This window comes from Canis aureus, chromosome 10, assembly GCF_053574225.1.
Source record: "Canis aureus isolate CA01 chromosome 10, VMU_Caureus_v.1.0, whole genome shotgun sequence".
Lineage (NCBI taxonomy): Eukaryota > Metazoa > Chordata > Mammalia > Carnivora > Canidae > Canis > Canis aureus.
In genome coordinates, this window is record NC_135620.1 from 9,368,869 (window position 1) to 9,391,112 (window position 22,244).

Below are 22,244 nucleotides of genomic sequence, written 5' to 3' on the forward strand. Positions count from 1 at the left end.
AATAAGACTTCAAAGTAAAAAAAAGTAAAAAAAGACTTCAAAGTCAAAATGACTCCTTCATCTCTGGATTACAGAATGGATGTTGTGTTAGCCAGCCTGAAGATATTAATCTCACTGTGCATCTTCATCAGAGCTGTTGGATGACCAGGTGCATTGTCAATGAGCAATAACATTTTGAAAGAGATCTTTTTTTTTCTGAGCAGTAGGCCTCAATAGTGGGCTTAAAATATTCAGTAAGCTATGTTGTAAACAGATGTGATGTTATACAGACTTTGCTGTTCCATTTACAGAGCACAGAGTAGATTTTGTGTAATTTTTAAGGACCCTAGGATTTTCATAATGGTAAATGAGTACTGGCTTCAGCTTACATCACCAGCTGCATTAGCCCCTAACAGAGAGCCAGCCTGTCCTTTAAAGTTTTGAAGCCAGGCATTGGCTTCTCTTCTCTAGCTATGAAAGTCCTATGTGACATCTTCTTCCAATAAAGATAAGGTATTTTCTTCCAATAAAGCTCCTACATCACCATTTACTGCTCTACCTTCTTATTTTCATGTGATGGAGAAGGCTTCTTTCCTAACCTCATGAACCAACCTCTGCTAGCTTCAAACTTCTCTTCTGCAGCTCCTTTGCCTCTCAGCCTTCATAGAATTAAAGAGAGTTGGGGTCTTGTTCTTGATTGGGCTTTGGCTTAAGGGAATGTTATGGTTGGTTTGATCTTGTATGCAGACACTAAGACTTTCTCCATTTCAGCAACAAGGCTGTTTGAACTTTCTTTTCATTTGTGTGTTTACTGAAGTGGCATTTTTAATTTCCTTTGAGAACTTTCTCTTTGCCTATTTGATGCAAGAGGCCTAGCTTTCAGCCTATCTCAATTTCAACGTGCCTAAACTCATTTTTTATAGTTTTTGACTTAAAGCAAGAGATGTGTGACTCTTCCTTTCACTTGAACACTTAGCTATCAATTGGCCTAATTTCAATATTTTTGTGTCTGTGGGAATAGGAGGATCAGAAGAGAGGGAGAGATACAGGTGAACATCTGGACATTGGAGCAATCAGAACACACACAACACTTACCAATTAAGTTCACTGTCTTATATGGGTGAGGTTTATGGCATCCCCAAATAATTATAGTAATGACTTCCAAAATCACTGACTACACATCACCACAAAAAATATAATAATAATGAGAAACATTGAAATACACAATATGACACGAGACACAAAATGAGCAAGCATTGTTGAAAAAATGGTGCCAAAGACTTGTTTGATGCAGAGTTGCCACACGCATTTAATTTGTAAAAAATGATAATAATTCAATTTAAAAATGCAGTTTTGAAGCACAATATAGCAAAGTGAAATAAAACCAAGTATGCCTATATTTTAAAGTGTTTTCCATCTATGTTTATTTTCCTGATAATTTTAGTCCCTTTCCCCTTTGTCATATATTTCTAAAAATTCCAACAACCTCCTCCAAAACAGGGGACCCTGCATCTCAGGTTGTAATTTAGTTAAGGTACTTAGTCTCACCTACCATCTCTCCTAGACAGCGAGCTCCAGAAAGTTAGCATGTGCCTGATGCATGGTAGGCACTCTAGAAACTAAAAACTTCATGGAGGAAGAGATGAAAATAGTTGGATTAAATCAAATGAACTCCAAACGATACTTTATACATACTCTGGGTTTCCCAAACTCCAGTTATCGGAATTCTACCATAGTATTTTTCTTCATATTGCTCACTGGTTGTACTAAATAAGATTTCTTTGAAAGAAAGTTTCATATGACTACAGAAAATGGAAAGCCAGTATCAGTTGATGGATGTAGACAACAACTATGAAAACAAATACAATCAATGTTCAATTTCTTTACTTGGTAGATGGTTGCATGAGAATTTGCTTTGAAAATATTTTTTGTAACAATTTTATAGGGATATAATTCACACACCATGCAATTAACTCTTTTAAAATATACAAACCAATGGATTTTAGTATATGCAAAGACTTTTCTACCCCTTATGCACATAAAAGCCTTTTCAGTCCATATTGGGATTGGTTTGCTGTTCAAGTCCAACAAATCTTGTACATGGCTCTCCCCTTAAAGAAAAAAATTTAGATTGCATTAGTGTCTGTAAATCAGATATTCCATAGTGTGGCTGTGCATCTGAATCAATTAAACCAGGTTTCACTGGGTACTGGCAGTACTGGGTAGAATAAAGGAAAGAGTCCTGCATTTTCTGCCCTCACAGTTTTTAGGTTCACACTATATGCATTTCCCTTTCTTCATGCAGAATCGTGAGTGACAGTTCTACATCATAAAAGTTTTCTGAACATCAGTTCCCAGTGGGACCGTGATTAGAGTATTTCTTTTCCTTTGGTGAGTAAAATCCAGTCTTGCTTAGTTCAAGTATATGCATCAAACACTAAGCTGTTAGAGTCTACCTGTCAAGGATCACAAGTTCTCTGATTAAAAAATAAAGCCCATTCATGGAACTAGGGGTTGCCTGCCAGCAGGCTCTTTGCCACAGCTATTATGAAAACTGGCAAAGAAGTGGGCAGAAAAATCATTGTTCACCTTAACAGATGAGTCTTCCCTCACAAAATAGATGAATTTAGAATACCTTCTTAGTCAGACTCATAAAGAAAAAGGTACAGGGGATTTTATGAAAATGCTGACCTCCTAAGAATTAGTTTTTAAATTGAATTTTCTCCTCTTCAGATATTTGATAAACCCCTTGCCTCTCCCATTAAAGGTCATGCCAAAACGTAACATATATGATTATTTACATTGATCATCCACCGGGGCCATGGTTTACTCCTGCCAAGTTTATATCTGAACTTCAACCTAAAATTAAAATGTTCAGTTATTATGAATCAACTTGCAAATTAACATCCTCTAATTAAAAAAAAAAACATTCCGATCTTAATTTTTATTTAAAATTCCAAATGGATTGTATTTTAATAAGGACCAAAAAATTGAACATGTTGAGTCCTGGGGAAAAGGGGAGAGGATTTTAGTAGCCACACAAGAGGGCTGGCACAAGTCTTGTCTCTGTTATCAAGTGTAATGTAACTTCCAGACATGAAAGCTTTGAGTGCCAAGGTATCCATTTCAAAGATACCCATTTCGAGTCAACATGCTCCTAGCTATAGGATGCAGCTACTAGTAAACCAACTAGACAAAGAACCAGACCACCCTCACACATGAAGTTCCCCTTTTTGAGGCCCCTGGATAACCTACTACATAACTGACCACTTGAGTGACCTCACTTCTTCCTTCTCACTCCCAAATTCTGGCTCCTATGTTTTAAATTTGCTAGTAAAGAGCAAACCCTCAAAACCCTAAACTCTTGACCCTAAGAGAGACAGGGACCCAAGTCCAAGCTCCCTTCCTCTGTCTCTACCCTTGACTTCAATCTCACTGTGTGGTCCTCGGGCATGCTTTGTACCCTGTAGGACCTGTGAGTAATAACCCCTGCTCTCTCAAAGTTCCCTGATGGCTGCTGCTGAAGTGCATCCTGAAATCATTAGATCCACAAGGGCTGGTCCAATGTCAGCTCTGGTCCAGTAAATGTCTGTAGGGCTTGCCACAAGGAACACAGACTCAGGCAAGTGCCTCAGGCATTTCTAGCTGACATTTCTAGCTCATCAATAGGCTGAGATAGACATAGCAAGCATCAAGCCACTTTCCAACTTCTCCAAAATAGAACTTATTCCTCTGAAATGAGAAAAAGATGATTGCTTATCAGCACTGTAGCCTGGGAAAGGCAATGGAATTGACATCACAGTTGATTTCTATTAAGCGAATTAATGAGTTTTGATAATACACACTATATAGAGGTATGTTTGTTTGTCTAGAAGTTACTACATAGAGATTTACAATTGCGGGGTCACCTTTGACATTTGAGCAACATAAGTGAACTGGAGTTGCGATAGATAATTGAAATATACCTCTGGGATGCAAAAACAATATAAACATGAATTTAATGTGATAAATACATGTAAGTGTATATAAAAGATACAACTTGTCTAATAAAATGTGTTTCAGGAGCCAGTGCTAGTTCTATACTTTAAAGTACAATGGGACACTATAGACATAACTTCAGAAAAAAACATTGTGGGGTTTTCATGATCATCTCACGTTCATTTTTTAAGAAGCATCATGCCAGTCATTCATGGGCATGTTTGGGTTCCTGAATGTCTCCTTTATCCTATTTACCATCCACATAACCTGGGCCTCAAATTTAGCATAATTTGTAGTTCAGTTTTAACTTTATATTTCCAACATTTTTACATCTTAGTATTGCTTTCTGTTTTCTGAAATGAATTTAAAATCTATGCATACAAATCAAACATCAGCCAAAATTCTCCATACTTCAGGGCTATCTTAATTCTCCTTTTCAAAAAATAGTTTAAATGTGCCACACAACAGTAATGCCAACTAACATCACAATCTGGCACTCTGCAGCTGTATTAGTAGCTTTGGTCATTGACCATGTGTTTGCATTCTTTACAATACTGTCTTTTCACATGTATGTTTGCTGATGACTTAGACACCAAAACCAAATGATTAGCAAACCAAATCTTCAAAGACACTGGAGAAAAGAACATATTACCTGGCACATTTTCAGAATATGAGCCCCACAATTAACTTCAAAGACCCCAAATTCTGAGGGTGACTATAACTCAGATTTCATTTTCAAGTGACTGTAACATGGGGATGATATTATTATCAGTTGCCTATTTGGATAACTTTTCCAAGTATGAGAGCTTTTAATTTTCTAGCCAACACAATCTGATGTTTTCCTCTCACAAGAACAATAGCCATAAATTACATCCTCAATTTCTATTCCTTGATCCTGTCATGGCCTCCAATCTCTTATGAGATTTAATAAAACTCATCCTTCCTCATCCTTCTGACATGCCCAGTCTTTGCTAAATACCTAAAGGTGGGTATTCGAGCCACTGTGGTTCAACATCCACAGCAATCTTTTAGGTCAGGAAGCCAATCAGGGTTCCTTGGGAATTTTGCTTGCTGGCTGGAGCAGCCCTCTGTCTTCAATATGTCAATGTAGAGAGGAGCCCTTCAGCAATTTCAATGTATTTATACAAGAATATCCTTTCAAAAGAAAATTATTGGCCCAGGATCAAAGCAAAGTCATAACTAAAGACTCCTAATCTTGAAGTTTCACAAGTCATCCTAAGAAATCAAAAAGACTACCACAAGATAGAGGTATTCATGAGAGAACACAGAATATTACAAAGTGTTAGAGCGAGGGGTGAGGGAAGGGAAACAGCAAGGGCAAACAGTTAAAGGACGCAAAATCAAAATGCACAGAGAGGGCCAGAAAGAAGCACTTAGAACCTCTAGGTTACTCCATGTGGGCCAACTACACAATTCTGGAGATTCAACTGCCTTGGCTGGCCAGGCTAGATTTTTGAACACTCAGTTGCCAATCTCCAAGGACAATTGTTCAGCTTTCGGTTCAGAGGAAATGCACCTCTATCTAACTTCACCCCAGCTTCTCTCTGCCAGTTTGAAAATACTAGGCAGGCAGCTTTTGTCTCCTGAAGAATGAAGACAGTATAAAGTACCTGCTATAATGGAAAGCAGTTTGAAATGTAAGGTTGTCCAACTGACAAAAGCACTTTTGCAAAAGGCATTTTTCAAGACTGGCACTGGAATTGGGTCGTGAATTTCTATTTCCAGTCTCAGCAGTTCCACCCAAGAGAAAGTACTTCTATACCAGTGGACTGTATGACTATGACCTTCACACCAGATACTGTAGCAAAGCCTAAGAAGATTAATTTAGCCAAAACAATCTGTGATATTATAAAAATCTTGCAGATTGAAATAGTAGTGCTTATTACCAGTTAATTATATATATTAGCCATTTGAATAGATATACCCTACTCTTCACTAGCTCCTTCCATCTTTTGTATAGTTAGGTCGGCCCTGATGGGCACTAGTCACTCAGAAGGCATGTCCTTCTCTAACGGCCATCTGCTCATTTCATAGTTATTGCCATTGCTCAGGGTGGCAGCCACCCAGGGAGACAAGATAGCATAACTAGAGGAGCAAATTAGGCTCTCAGGAATACAGCCAGGTAGTTTCCAACTCTTCATGAGGCTGACTGTAATTGTAGGCAGGGTTGTAATAGGAAGAAGTCGGAGGACAATGTGAAGCAAGCTGGAGAGAAAGAACCAAAAGCCTGACTTGTGGCCATAAAAACCATGGCCCTCTGACAACCTGGAAATCAAGGAAGCTTCTGCTCCAAGAAATCTGTTAAGGCATCAGAGAAGCCCTTGAAGAGGCCAATACCAAAGTGCAGGTTATACTGGCCAAAGACTGCAATTTGAGGCAAAAGGCAATGACATCAGGAAAGTAGTGTCCATGGGAAGACCAGCTGAAAACCAGAGCTGGACAGGGTCTGCAGTCTGTACAGTGGGAAGGTTTTCCAACTTAGCCATGGAGGAATGTCCAGGTCCTCTGGACTCAGGCCTTAATATAGAAGAGGCCCAAGGTGTGAAATATTAAGAAAGAGGTGCCAACCAAGAATGCCAAGAGGTGAGGGCACATATGCAACAGACTAGCAACAAGGAACAGGATCAAGGGTCATGGGGTGCCAGCCAGAGGTATTAGATAGAAGAGGAATTTAGCTCCTAGCCATGGGACCACAGGTTCATGTCAAAGATTGGAATGAAGATTCTAGCTCTAGTTCTACCCCCACATACTCCATACCCTCACTCTTTCCTGCTCGTTTATCCTCCAGTCTCTTTTCCCAACCTCATTTTGGCATAGGAGCTGCTTCCCCATTTTCCTAACCCTCATCCCTTCCTCCTTTTCTCTCCTTTCCTTCACTCTTCATTGCTATAATTTCACAGGTGATGACTTGTGACACATAAATCTAATAGGAAGAGCAGGAGAGAAATATAAGTAACAAATTAAAAATATTGAAATGAGCACAATTCTTCAAAAGACCACAGATCTAAAACATACTGCTAAGGCTAAATACATGGTATTTCATCAGCTCACAGTTCAGGGCACACACCTTTATTTACTTCACCAGCCATGGCTCTGACAATCACACCTATGAAAGTTCCAACACAGCAGCTCTTCTGCAGCTTAGAAAATAAGTAGACTTCACACTTCTTAGAAGCCATCTTCCCATGGCTCCAACGCATGTCAAATGTGAATGCCAAATAAAGCAATTTTTCTTGCATCATTTCTTCTACTGATTTTGATGCTTTGAAGTCTGATCCTTTGGTTTAATAATGCAATGGACTGAATGTTTATGTCCCCCCAAAATTCATATGCTAAAACCCTAACCCCCAATGTGATATGAGGAGATGGGGGTTTTGAGGAGCAATTGTAAAGGTGGAGCCCTCAGCAATGGGATTAATGCCCTCATAAAAGAGATCCCAGAGAGCTCCCTTGCTCTTTCTGGATGTGAGGGCAGAATGGGAAGATAGCCATCTATGGTGCAGGAATAGGCTCACCAGACAAAGAATCTGGCCAATGCTGTGATCTTGAATTTCCAGCCTCCAGAACTTTAAGAAATAAATGTCTCTTGTTTGTCTAAATCGCCCAGTCTATGGTATTTTTGTCACAGCAGCCCAAATGGAAGAAGTTAGTCACCTGTATTTTCTTCTGTGTGTTTTATATGCTCATATTTTGCACAAAACTCTTTAACCTTCCTGGGATTCATTTTGATATATGAGGTGGAAGAGAAGAATGCTAATTTTAACTGATTTTCCTAGTACTGTTTGTGAATTAATCTATTGCTTTCCCATTGGTTGTAATATTCCATTATCATCTGTGCAGTTTCATTGGGGTTAGACTAATATCCTGCTAAAGGATAACATAAAATAATTCCCTTACTCTGTAGTTACTGAAGAAAATGAAAATTTTAAAGAAGCAGCTCGTGGTTTCACTGATCTATTCTATTGGCTTTTTTTGTTAGTTTCTAGATCATTTATTTCTGCTTCAGTCTATTATTCCCTTCCCTCTGGTTCTGGGTTTTAGTTGTTATTTTTCTAGCTCCTTTAGGTATAAGCTTAGGTTGTTTATTAGGTTTTACTTGTTTCTTGAGGTAAGCCTGTATTTGCTATAAACTTCCCTCTTAGAACTGCCTGTTTTTGTTTCCCTGTACTTTCTGGTTTCTTCTTTGATTTCCTGGTTGACTCATTCACTGTTTAGAAGCATGTTATTTAACATCCATGTGTGCTTTCCCGATTTTTTTCTTGCTATTGATTTCTAGTTTCATAGCATAGTTAGAAAAGAAGCATGGTATGATTTCGATCTTTTTTAATTTTCTGAGGCTTGTTTTATGGCCTAATATGTGATCTATTCTGAAGAATGTTCCATGTATACTTGAAAAGAATGTGTATTCTCCTATTTTAGGATGCAATGTTCTGAATATATCTGTTAAATCCATCTGATCCAGCGTGTCATTCAAAGCCACTGTTTCCTTGTTGATTTTCTGTTTGGATGAGCTGCCCATTGATGTAAGTGGAGTGTTAGAGTCCCCTACTATTATTGTATTATTATCAATAAGTTCCTTTATGTGTGTTATAAACTGCTTTAGGTATTTGAGTGCTTTCATGTTAGGTGCATAAGTACAACTGTTACATCTTCTCGTTTGGTTGTCTTTATTAATATATAGTGCTCTTATTTGTCTCTTTTTACAGACTTTGTTTTAAAGTCTAAATTGTCCGATGTAAGTATTGCAATTCTGGCTTTCTTTTGACATCCATTTGCAGATAAACATTTCTCTATCCCCTCACTTTCAGTTTGCCGTGTCTTTAGGTCTGAAATGAGTCTCTTGTAGACAGCATATAGATGGATCTTGTTTTCTTATTCATTCTGTTACCTTATGTCTTTTGATTGGAGCATTTAGTCCATTTACACTCACAGTAATTATTGATATATATTTATTGCCATTTCATTACTTGTTTTGTAATCCTTTCTTATCTTTCTCTCTTTCATGGTTTGTATGCTTTCTTTACTAATATACTTGGCTTCCTCGCTCTTTATTTTTTTCATTCTTATTACTGGTTTTTTTTTTTTTTTTTTTAAATTTTTTTTTTTTTTATTTATTTATGATAGTCACAGAGAGAGAGAGAGAGAGAGGCAGAGACACAGGCAGAGGGAGAAGCAGGCTCCATGCACTGGGAGCCTGATGTGGGATTCGATCCTGGGTCTCCAGGATCGCGCCCTGGGCCAAAGGCAGGCGCCAAACCGCTGCACCACCCAGGGATCCCTTATTACTGGTTTTTAAGTAGTGGTTACCATTCAGTTTACATATAACATTTTCTGCTTATAGCAGTCTATATTCAGCTGATGGTCACTTAATTTAGAACTCATTCTTTATTTCTCTCCCCTTCATGTTTCAGTTATTTGGTGTCATATTTTACCTCTTTTTATTACACCTCTATGTTTATAGTAGCATCATTTACAATAGCAAAATTATAGAAGCAGCCCAAATGTCCACTGACTGATGAATGGATAAGACAGAAGTGGTACACACACACACACACACACACACACACACACACACAGAGGAATATTATTCAGCCATGAAAAAGAATGGAATCTTGCCATCTGCAATGACATAGATGGAGAAAAGGATATAATGCTAAGTAAAATAAGTCAGAGAAAGATTACTATATGATTTCAAATACCATATGATTTCACCCATCTGTTGTATTTAGGAAACAAGACTAAAAAGAAGGAAGTGGGGGAGAAAGGCAAACCAGGAAAGACTCTTAACTCTAGAGAACAAACTGATGGTTACCAGAGGGGAAGTGGGCAGGGGGAATGGGTGATATAGGTGATGGGCATTAAAGAGAGCACTTGTCATGATGATACTAGGTATTGTATGGAAGTGTTGAATCGCTGCATTGTACATCTAAAATTAATATAACACTATGTTAACTGTACTAAAATTAAAATAAAATAATTTTTAAAAGAAAATGAGAATTTCAGGGAGTTCATGATGTGTCTCTGCCACCACCATCACAGAATTAGTATTATTTATAGATGTGCTTAGCAAAATGCATAAAGGATAGTATTTCCATGAGAAGCTTGGTTGTTCTCAAATATACTAGAAGCCCTGGGTTGTCACAAATGGAATCCAAACAAATCTAAATACTCTCGTTACTTTCTGGGTTTTATGTCCTATGAAGAACTCAAAGCCAGGTGGCTAAGATGATAGAAAGCAGCTATAGAGACAATACTTCTCACTCTGCCACAGTTGTGTTCTTTGCAGGAGACATACAACTGATACCCTCTGTTTAGGTTTTGTTTGCATTGCTCCATGCCTCTGCAATCTGCTTAAAAGATACAAATCAAATTCTATGTCAGGGGAAGTTGTGCTGAGCCACAACATGGTACTAATTTCATCTAGATGGACAACAGTTGTCTGTCAGATCCTCCTACCGAGACCTTTAGTTGCCTGGAAGCAGGAAAATGCAGCAGGATGTCTAAGGACCTGGAATATAAAACATTCTCCCTTTCTAGTTTCTTAAACAATCTTAAGTAATTAGGTTACTAAATACAACAAAGTGACTATCAAAAAGAAAAGGCAAATTTAGAATAAATAGAGATTTAATGAGCCTGCCCATGTAGGTTTTTGTTTTTATAGAAACATCACTATACTCGGGCAGAAAGGCCAGTTTAAAAAAATAAAAAAAGCTTTGACTCTGTGATAAATTCCCCTGGGTAGATGAAACACAGGATACCAAGCACAAAGTGATGGCACCAACTGTGCTAAGAGAATCCAAAATCATTATAATTTAAAAATGAAGTTCACATTTCATGTAAAAAAAAAAAAAAACCCACAAAATTCACATAGCTATACTCAAGAGACAAAACAGTCCCCAGAGACAATTCCTATCAACATCTGCAAATCATTTTATCAATTATGACTTTTACTCTTCAAAATTCCTCAAGTCTCCTTCAGTACCCAGAATTAATTAAACAGTCCCTCCCTTCCTTCCACACTTCAAATGCAGTGTAATTTATAAGCATATTTATGTCACATGTGTGTGTGAACATGTGTAAGAGACAGAGACAAAAACAGAGTTTGATTGATTTATTAATTCTGAGAATCAATTCAAGTTTCTACTGTGAACTATTACCTCATGATTTGAAACTAACCCCCAATGGTGTGACGAGAACAGAGTCTCAATTTCCACACAACAAAATATCACCCAGAAAGATTAAAAAAGGCAGATAGAGAGAGAGAAACTCTCAAATTCACAAAACAATTTGTGATTATTTGTATCCTAAAAAACAGAGGCTTTACTTTCTAGACATCTCACTGCTGGGTTCCTTTAAGTAAAAATTTCCCTTGGAGCCTTTAAAACATATTTATGTTTCCAAAAATTCAATTGACAAATAATTTTTCACATAAACAGCTGTTGCACAAGGTAAAGCAAACTTTCACATATGTTTACCTTCAAACCATATCATTTACACTTAAATGTGCTAAAATTCTGAAACATCGTTTTCTCAGAAAGATGGCTGATCTAGAAGGGATGTTTGCAGGGAGAGTCAACTAAACATTTATGGGAGGGGTGGAAAGGGGGAAGTGTGGAGAGGGTGGCTTCATATGTCTGGTAAATAGCAAAGCTTTCCTCCCTGGACCCCTGAGCTTTATGTTGACAGACTATGGTCTGAGTATGCACAGCAAATTGGCCAGGGGGCAGAACCAGCACAGCAGTGACCCACAACTCTGGTCCCCAGAGCCATGGGTAGATTAGACTGCAGATCATCATGGCCAGTGGAAGCAAGCACAGTGAACCAATATATTCTGTCTTTGGCAAATGCGTTATCCTCTAGGGATGTTGTAGAGGTAGCACAACAACAGTAGGCAAAGCCTTAATCCAACAGAGTTGTATGGACTAGTCATGTCCCTTCAAAATTTAAATTCATATTTATATTCATATTCATTGAAGTCTAGTCCCCAGTGTGATGGTCTTAGGAGGTGGGCCCATTAGGAGGCGATGAAGCCATAAGAACGAAACCAATTATAAGGAGACAAAGGGACCAGAGTTATGTATTTCTACCATGTGAGCAGGAAAACAGCCACCCTTGAACCAGGAAGTAGGTTCTCACCAGATACCGATTCTGCCATTGCCTTGAGTTGGACTTCCAGCCTCCAGAACCGTGAGAAATAAATCTCTGTTGTTCATAAGCCACTCGGTGTACAATCATGTGTTACAGCAGTCCAAACTGAAAGACAGCAGTAGGTCTTCAATGATGGAATGAATGGTGGACCTTAATGACCCAGGAGAGAATGTAGGAACCTCATCAGTATTCACTAAATTATGCCAAAGTGCCAGATTACCCTTGGACTTCGCCTATAAATTGGGGTGAGGAAAGTATGTGTTGGGGCAACAGCTCACATTATAATTTCAGTATGTAACGCAAAAGGCTAATTGTGAACAAATTGTAATACTGAAACATGGCATGCCTGGCTCTCAGAACAAAGCATAAAAGATGTATTGATGAACGCGATCAGCTCACAATCAAAGATAACAGTAGCTGCTCTAATAATTTACTTTTGGGGGAAAACGATAGAAAGGTGAGCAACTAGAATGCAATGGGAAAGCAATGTATTTGGTGCTGGAGGTGCTGAAAGAAGATCCTCTATTCCCACATGCAGCCTTCAGAAACCCTGCATGTAGTTTGCTACAATTCTTTTCTCAAATACAGCATCTTTTCTAAAGTTAAGTCTGTTGTTCATCAAGTACACTATTAGCATGACCTTTGGTTTCAAGCCCTAAGAGGTGGATACCCGCTGCACATCCGGGTGAAGACCCAGAGTCCTGCTCTTTTTCCTCAGACCCAGAAAACCTATTTCGTAGATGCTAAGATCTGGGGCATTAAAGGAGCAACTCTTGAGACACGTAGGTGGCTCAGCAGTTGAGCATCTGCCTTTGACTCAGGTCATGGTCTGGGGTCCTGGGATCGAGTCCCACATCGGGGCTCCCACGGGGAACCTACTTCTCCCTCTCCCTGTGTCTCTGCTTCTCTCTGTATCTCTCATGAATAAATAAATAAATAAAATCTTTTTTTTAAAAAAAAGGCAACTTACAGACTCAGAGTAGAGGATGTGATCTTTCAAGTCAATATTCAGTTTCACAACCAGAAATCCATGAAGAGAGAACAAACCATGGAAAACGAACAATTTTATACTGATTGAAACGATTCAAGTCCCTAGATAAGAAACCATTCAGTTTTTAAAAACAAAGAAGCTACAGTTATATCAAGCATGGAGAAAAAATATATATATTTTTAAAAAGAAGAAGACATGGCAGCACATCCAGAGAACACTTTGGGTATTTAACAACTAAGTGTTTCAAGCAGTGGGGAAAGATGTGCTCAAATAATTACCCACACCCACCATGTCAGCATTAGCAGCAATGATGTGAGCTTCTTGAGAGCAGGCACTGTGGGTCTTTCATGTTTATATACCAAGAAGCATCTAAAAACTGCATTTCATATTGAAATTGCAAAATAAGTGTCTGTTGAAGGAAACAATATTGGTCAATTCCGTACTGTTCCTCTTCAAATTGGAAAGAAGTAAAAGAGAGCAAACTAATTTTCTAGCCTTCTTACGCGTTGCAGAACTAGTAAAGCACATTTGAAAGGACAGGGAATTTAAATTCAAATACCTGAGAAAAGACCTTCAGTTAGGGAATAGATCTTGTCTGGCATTTCTGTGAAAAAATTAAGCAAGGAAAAAGCTTCCATGTTAGGTTTCTGAAAGAATAATCAAAACTAGTGAACACTGACTATTCTGGCATTGTTGGTTGCACTATGGCACAGACTTTTACTAGATTTTAGTAGCCATTTCGACTTACAGTAACGTGACAGGAGGAAAGCTATATACACCGACTCATCCAGTGGAAGTTCTTCCAAAGAACAAGCTTCACCCAAGAAACTTCAGGTGTACTGGGGGGATGGGGGGTTAAACCAACTTTCTGTAAAAATAAATTCAAATTTTACGTGATATTTTTATGCCTTTCCTTTGATCAGAATTTCTTAGCTGGGTCACAGCCTATATCTATACTTTTTTAAAAAGATTTTATTTATTCATGAGAGACACAGAGAGAGGCAGAGACACAGGCAGAGGGAAAAGCAGGCTCCCCGCAGGAGCCCAATGTGGGACTCGATCCTGGACTCCCTGATCACAACCTGAGCCAAAGGCAGATGGCTCAACCACTGAGCCACCCAGGTGCCCCTATATAATTTTTTTTTAATCTAAGTAAGCAATGATAATATTTTGCATCTTGAGCAGGCAGTCAGCATTTACCAAGAAGGGAGGTCCCTACCTGTGGCACTCACTGTTAGTTCTCCAATAGGTATTTCTCCTATTCTGCTTGATAAAAGAATCCCAATGTTCTCCAAGCAGCTATGTGCCAAGTTTCAAGGAATGAACAATGATCCACCTGAAATCAGTCAGGGAAACCCCATTGCTCTCAGCCTGTGGTTGGCCTACAAGTCCACCGTGCCCTCCTTCTGACCAAAGAGACATAAAGGGAGTATTTTCTTCCATTAAAGAGGGAAAAACATAAAGACAAAGATCTCCTATCCCCTGTCTTCCACGTTTATTTTCGTGTGGGGATGTGCTACCTAGAGCAGTGACAGCCACCTTACAACTATGAGGTGGCAGGCCTATGAAGGAATGCCAATACACTGAGGCTGGCAATGTGGACACATGAGATGAACTGGGTCCTTCACAATATCACTGAGTCACCAGACCTATCCCCAGATGGTCTGCCTCCATTCTTCTTAGTAAGTGAATAATAAAAGCCCTCATTGTTTAGAGCCATGAAAGTAGGGCTGTCTGATAAATGCTGCCCATCCCCAAAAGCATCCTCACCAACTTATCATCTTCAATAATTTGTAGATGCTTAGGAATGGATATTTTTATATTTAGTATGTCACACTTTTCCTCTATTTTCTCCAATCCAACTATCCTTTCTTCTTTACAGGAACTTCCCTATTAGTCTAGAGCACATGACCCATCATTCAACCACAGGCTTTCTAATATTCTCAACTCCCTTGACACACTTGTCCTTCTGCTGTACATGCTCAGCAAAACCCCATCCTAGGTCAACCAATCATCTACCTTTCCCATCCATATCTGGGCTCATGAATATTATCAGAGAAAGGCATGAATCAGCAGATTAGTGTTACCATCTTCAGTCAGGTTCTTAGGAATAACCTACAATCCCTCTCTGCATCTCTCACTACTCTGTCACCAATATTGTGTTAAGCCTTCATCAATTCATCCCTCTCTGTATTTGTAGACCTTGCTTTCTGCCTTATAGGAGGATTCCCTTGATTTCTCAGCAGCCACTCACTGAGCTATGTGCATTCACCCTCATCATTTTATTTCTTGTAGTTACTCACTTGCTCAACAAATATCCCAACTATCCATCTTTCTGGCACTTGTTAAGATCACACTATTTCATCCCCTTGTACTTGGAGGTGAGTTAACTGATTCTTACCAATTATTTGTAAGGGGAAATGACAGGGGTTGTTTTGGGACCAGGTCTGGAAATCCTCCAGACCTCTCTTCCTTTCTGGCATAGAAACCAGAAGTATTTGGCTCCATCAGGGTAACTATAACGAGCAAATAAAAGTAGAACATGTAGCAGGAATAAGAATCAACCCTTTTTTAGAAACCTCAAAGATTTTGGAGTTATCATTATTGTGGCATAATCCAGCCTAAGTCACTGATACATCTCTCCTTCTACATGACAAAATACATGGTCTCTTACATGTATCCTTCCATGACAACAATCATCCTCTATCTTTGACCTTTCCTTCATCCCATTCAGAAAAAAGTCAAAATTACTTCTATATTTTCAATCTTTTAAAAACGTCCATTATCAAATCTATATCTATCTTTGATTTCTTTCCCTTATACACCAAGCCCCACTGCCCTGCCAAAAATATATAATCTATACAATGCTCACTTGTACACCTCCCAATCACTCTTCATTCTGTTATAATCTGATTGCTGCCCTACACCATTCTACTGAAAGCACTTTTCCAAAATTATATGTACACTTCAGTCACTAAATCAAATGGACCCTTTACTAGACATGCTGATAAATTTGTGTGCTGAATGAACCTCTCCTACTAACTTGAAGTAGCCAGTCCCCCACCCTTCTAGATTCACCTGCTCTGCCATGGCTCACAGGCTCTGTCAAGTAGACCTTCATGTCCTCTCTACCACGAGACTCACCTAAGCAACTTCCCAGCCCAGGCACCACTGAAAATCAAAAAAACACATGAGACTTAAAGATGGCCAAACCATAGGACAGGCCAGAAATATGTGATCTGTGTGTACAGGCTCACAATGAAGAGCTTGGCTAGGTTCTCTCTCCTATGAATATGAGTTTAGATCAAAGGAAATTCAGGGCAGCCCCGGTGGCACAGCGGTTTAGCACTGCCTGCAGCCCAGGGTGTGATCCTGGAGACCCTGGATCGAATCCCACATCAGGCTCTCTGTATGATGCCTGCTTCTCCCTCTCCTGTGTCTCTGCCTCTCTCTCTCTCTCTCTGTCTCTATGAATAAATAAATAAAATCTTAAAAAAAAAAAAGGAAATCCAGCAGTTGCTTAGGAAGCAATGAACTAAGGAGTCCACTATGGCCATATACAAAAAAACCACAGAGAAAGGAGTTGGCTGACAAGATAATGAAGCAACTGCTTAGAGTTGGCTGTGGGTAAAGGGGTGGAGGGAATAGCTCTGGTCCCTGGTGGCTTTCAGGTCCCAGCAGCCAGTCCTTTTGTTGTCCAGTTGTGTTTGTTTTTTGTTCTTGGATTTATCTGAAATTCCATAAAGTATGCTTAAAACAAACCCCAATTACTGTAGCTTGAGTGGATTTCTTTCTAGCAAAAGACAGCTTTAAAACCTTATTTTAGTCTGCCTCCTTAGAAGTTTTGCACTACTGACCACTCCGTCTTTTTTGAAAGTTTCTCCCTCCTTGCTTCTCTGACTGAAAGCTCTCCTCCTTCATGTTTCTTCTCTTCTTCCTCTGCCAACTCTTTAAATGTTAAGGATGCCTAGGGTTTCTCTGCCGGCTTCCAGCCGCCCTCCTCAAGAACCTTACCCGTTTCTGGGTCATCACACTCCATCCTAGCTGGGAATTCCTGGAACTTTTTTATTCTGTCCAACTAACATGCCTTTTGGAAAATCATATTTGCACTTATTAAAATAATCACTCAGTGGTTAGTCATATTACCTTACATTTTTCATTTCAAAGGGTAATTTGTAACATTATAGTGAATGTCCACAAACAAGTTGTCAACACTGTTGCACATTAATGTGTAATGACAACTCTTCAACCAAGTAAAGATACTTCAGTAGAAGAATCTAAAATAAATAAAATAAACGTAAAATAAATAAAATAAAACTTGGTTGAATCTTCTGTTTAAATTTGTTCAAATGGTTTTGACTATATGCAGGAAACATAATTTCAATTTTTACAAAGAAAAGACTGTAAGTCAAGGTAATGATTAGAAATGAAGTCTGCAATGAATCTGGGGGGAATATATATATATGTATAATAGATAGATGATAGATAGATAGATAGATAATCAATATAATATGAAGGGAATCAGGAATGGACTGGTGTCATAACACTTTGAAGAAATTTAAGGCCATAATATCCCACTATCTCATTTTATAGATGAAGAAATGGAGCACTGAAGATTTGCCCCAAATGACAACACTATCTCATGGCAGAGCTGGACAATCATTAAGACCACTTGATTCCTTACCTAGCACCTTGCTAGTACAACATGATTTATGAACTGCTCCCGAATGTACCAAGAGAAAAATGGCAAGATCCTTCAGAGTTGAAGAAGACCTAGTCAGGAGGGCATTTATCTTCTTAATAGAATTGCCTTCTCTTACAGCACTTTCTTCCCATTGGACTCCTACATATGGGAGACAGGAAGCAGATGTTTTCAGAGCAGGAGTGTGAGAAAGGCAAACTAACACCTTCTCTTTGATGTGCTTGGAAGGACTCAAATTGCTCTCTCTAGAGTAGTTAAGACAGCTGTTGAGATGTAGCAAAGCTTTGATCCAAGAGCTTGAGGTCCCAGAGTCATGAAATCACCCCAGGAAGAAAAACAGGGTGAGTTTAATTCAAATTTGGTAATCCAAGCCTGGGTGTGAAATATATTAAAATTAGGAAAAGTGATGACAGATAAAAGATTAGTGAAAAGTGTGCCAAATTATTTCATTAGAGAATTGCTCTAAAATACCATATTTAAACATAGTGAGGCTATTTTCTTCAATGTTCCCAATGTTCAACTGGTTTTTTAAAGGTATATATGTGAATATGTATGTGTGCGTATATATCCCTATGTATTTATGTGTCCCTATTTACATATATATGTATTTACTGATGGAGAGAGAGAAATTAAACTACTTCTGGAGCATGAACAGAGAGCCTCAACTGAATTGGGAAAAAAATTAAATCCTGTGGCTCAAACACCAAGCATCTGCTACTTAGTGATAGCATTTCCAAATTGTAAGTTTAGCTTTTTAAAGAGGAAAATGAATCTTCTTAAAAGCACATGAAATGTTTTAAAGTTATGAAATACTATATGGTTACATATATATAGTTAGAGTTATATATATTTATGTACATATACATATAAAAATGTATATATGTATAACACATATATAACAGATATGTAACATATATAACCATATATTTCATAAGACTATGTTTCATATGGAGAGTTCAGTTATATATAATTTTATTATACATATGTACTATAGTATATAACCATATATATACTATATATAACTATAACTATATATAATAGACATTATATAGCATAAAGTTATAGACTATATAACTGTAACTATATGTATTCACACACTACATAATATAGGGTCACATATATATAACTATAACTATACACACACAAAATGACAAGAAAACAACATAAGTGAGTTCTAAATGAACTTTTCATATATTATGCCAAAAGAAAACATACTCTAATTTGTTAGTGGAGGACAATATGGCAGAAAGGTTACAAGACACTAAACTACAGCTTTGAATCAATAGCTATGTTGAATCTAAAAATCCAGAAACTTTTAGACTGCCTACTCTGTGCAGTCAGCCTACATCAGATCATTTATATGCTGAGATACCCACATCCAGGATAAAGTCAAACTCTCTCTTTAGAAAGTAGTGCCACAGCCAAAGCATAGCACATGTTTATTTTTGTAGCTAATTTTAACCCTTTAGGCATGGATAAAAATGACTTTTTATGACAGTGTTCAGAGTCAGCCTATAAACCTCAAATTCCTTAAATGTTCTTTGTTATCTCTCCAACTCAGCCTTCAGTTCCAAGTCAAAACTTACCCCAGAGTCGCCCCTTTTGATCTCCAAGGAGAGGACCCTCATTTTCAGCCTTCCTTGCACCACAAATCCCTTGAATGCACACCCCGGCCTGGCTCTGCTCAGTTCTGAACATATTAAATAATGGTTTCACAGCTGTCCTGTTTTCCAGTCCTTCTGCTCCATCCTCAATTTTTCCAAAATGGCCAGAGACCCTGAAAACTTGCCGTATATCCTCACATTTTTAACAGCCCTATCCTTTCTTATAACATCTAGTTATCTACAACTCAGCCCCTTCTCTCAGAGCCACCTGCTGAGACCAACCCTCTAAATCCAGCTGATCCATCTCAACAGGAGCTGCCAAGCCATCCTCATTCTGGACAATGACTGATACAAAAGCCAATATACAACATAATCAGTCTTAGCCTACCAGATGAAAGTGTTCTCAGTACACATTTCAGGAAGTTTGGTGTAACAGGAAAAATTTCTAAGGCCAACAGAAATGAATCTCTCTCCTTGGAGACTGTCACTAACACCCCAAGTTCACCACAGCCCCTAGCCTCAGGAAAGCAAGAAATTCATTCATCTGTTCCATTTTTCACATCTTTACCTCTTGTCAATGTGCTGCTCTGTTTATAAGCTGCAAAATGTTTGGGATCAGATGTCTTCTTCTCAAATCTGCTACTTTTGGCAGAGTTTTCAGTAATACCTAAGGGTACTGTTTTGGACAATATCAGGAATTCTCTTATAAACGGCCATTTTCTTAAAATGCACTGGATTGAAATCTCTCATCTGGTACATTTTCAACTAAGACAAACAGATTCACCTCTCTCTGGGTTTAATGAAGCCAGGAAACAAAAGTATGCTGTGTCTCCTCACTCTAAGATTCCTACTAAATCATCCTCTAGCATACTCTATTTAGTGATATATTGTGTTTATTGTCTGTCTGTCCACCAGTTAGAAGGTAAGCTCCAAGAAGGCCAGGGACTCTGATGAAATCAACGGCCTATTAACAATACCTGGCACAAAGCATAAGTTCAATTTATTTGTTTAATTTATTAAATAATTCATCTCCTTCTATAAAAGTTTATCCTAAATGCTTTATACTTGGCAGGTGGGAACAAGATGTACATTTTGAATGGAGAAACACCTCATAGGCTTTGAGAAAAAATAAAAAGAGATCATGGACATTCTATCCTACACTAATGATCTGAATTACTCCATGAGGGGCCAGAAAACACATTTCTTGTATTCCAAAATGAATCAAATCTGGCTTAATGCCCCCCACAAAACAAGTGTTTTAAGAAATCCAAAAAAGTCACCTTCTTGGATTACCTTTCCTTCCATTCTTTTAAACAAGAAATTTAGAGCTATGGTGTCCAGAAAAATGGGACAGGGGCTACTGTTCTATCTTGGTCACTGATGCTCTCTATCTATGGTAAAAGAAATGGTGCCACCCTTAGCTCTCCCTCCATCCCAAGCTCAGACCTAGGACCTTTGCTGAAGTTCCCAAGACTAGAGCATCTACTGTGTAGTCTACATGAACATCCACATGGCCACCACCACGTGAAATTTTGTTTCCAGAAAGGTACTACTTTTCAGTGAAGTCAGATCCCCACTACTAACTGACACTATAAACTTCAATTTATTTCCCAATCCTCAAGTATCCATCCAATATCCCAGAATTATCTTCATTTTCCCCTTGAGTCCTTTCCCTTCATGTCTCTCATACGAATAAACAAAAAATTACTTATATCTGTTTGGTCACAATAGTGTCTAATGGCTTGTCCTTATAGATTGCAAACCTCAGGGCCTAGAAATACAAAAATATCTGAGTTGTCTTTCTCAGGGAACTAAAAAAATCCAGGCTTCAGGACATTCCTGATGGTGACAAAATGGGAAAAATTCAGCTAGGACTGGGTTCAGCTGATTGTGACATAAACCTCAAAACAACAATGGCCTTCAAAAGACTGATTTTTATTTTATTCCCCTAAAAAGAATTTCTGTGATAGCCCCCAGACCTGGTACAGAGGCTTCTATACTAAGGCTCCACCAGCTGTCTTATGCCATCCCATCATCTAAGGCAACTGTTCATGCAATGACCATAAGGAAGAGGGTAAAGAGTACATGTCACGTGTCTTTTAAGATTCCCTAAGACTGCCATAAGCTACCATTGCATTTCAATGGCTGATACATAGTCACACAACCAGCCTAGTAATGAGGGAAGCTGGAAAATGATTGTTTATCTTACATGACTAGGTTGGATATTGAGGAAGGCAACCAACAGTCTATGTACAGAAGGTGAATACTCATTCTATTCTTTCATGGTGAGTTGGCAGTGGTGAAAAACAAAGCTCAGAGTTTTCTCAATAGGTGATCAACCTAGGGAATTTAAGTATTGAAATACTATACATTGAAATATTGAATAACTAAAATATTAATAAATAATTCTTCTACTTTGCCAAGTTGAAGGCCCACGTCAACTGACTCTCAGTTGCCACCTGCTTGACCCAAAGTGGGTCAAGATCAGGAAAAGAGGCAAAATCATTTGTCAGCAGGATCTTTTTTCATAAGTTCTTTTGTCATCTGACTTGGTATCTAATAGGTGAAGAGATAACTGTAAGATATACAAAAATTAAAGAATGTAAGAGAAGTTAAATTAAAGATGTAAAGATGTAAGATGTACATCTTACATTAAAGATGTAAGAGAAGCTAAATCTCAAATTAATCCTCATTTCAGTTCTATAAAGGATGGGCATGAGGCACTGAAGTAATAAGTAGATGACATTATCCTGTCTCCACTTCCACTCCTCCCAAATTATAAGCTTGAAGAATCTGCATTTTTTGTTCCCCAGAGTCTTCT

The 22,244-nt window shown here is 38.3% G+C and overlaps 3 long non-coding RNA genes across 6 annotated transcripts in view; 1 reads left to right on the forward strand and 2 right to left on the reverse strand.

Annotated features, from left to right (window-relative positions):
• The window catches only part of LOC144321578 (uncharacterized), a 75,248-nt gene that overhangs the window by 18,429 nt on the left and 34,575 nt on the right, over positions 1–22,244 (reverse strand). The gene's annotated exons all lie outside the window — the stretch shown is intronic.
• Positions 1–22,244, forward strand: part of LOC144321951 (uncharacterized) — a 55,736-nt gene that overhangs the window by 10,706 nt on the left and 22,786 nt on the right. For all 4 annotated transcript variants that reach the window (XR_013387498.1, XR_013387500.1, XR_013387497.1 and 1 more), the window contains exons 3-4: positions 2,285–2,370; positions 17,711–18,160. This is a non-coding gene — a long non-coding RNA (uncharacterized LOC144321951). The remainder of the gene's footprint in view (positions 1–2,284; positions 2,371–17,710; positions 18,161–22,244) is intronic.
• On the reverse strand, positions 472–17,328 carry LOC144321952 (uncharacterized). Its single transcript, XR_013387501.1, has 3 exons — positions 12,115–17,328; positions 2,781–2,838; positions 472–2,090 (listed from the first exon to the last, which is right to left on the reverse strand). It is a non-coding gene; the product is annotated as an uncharacterized LOC144321952 (long non-coding RNA).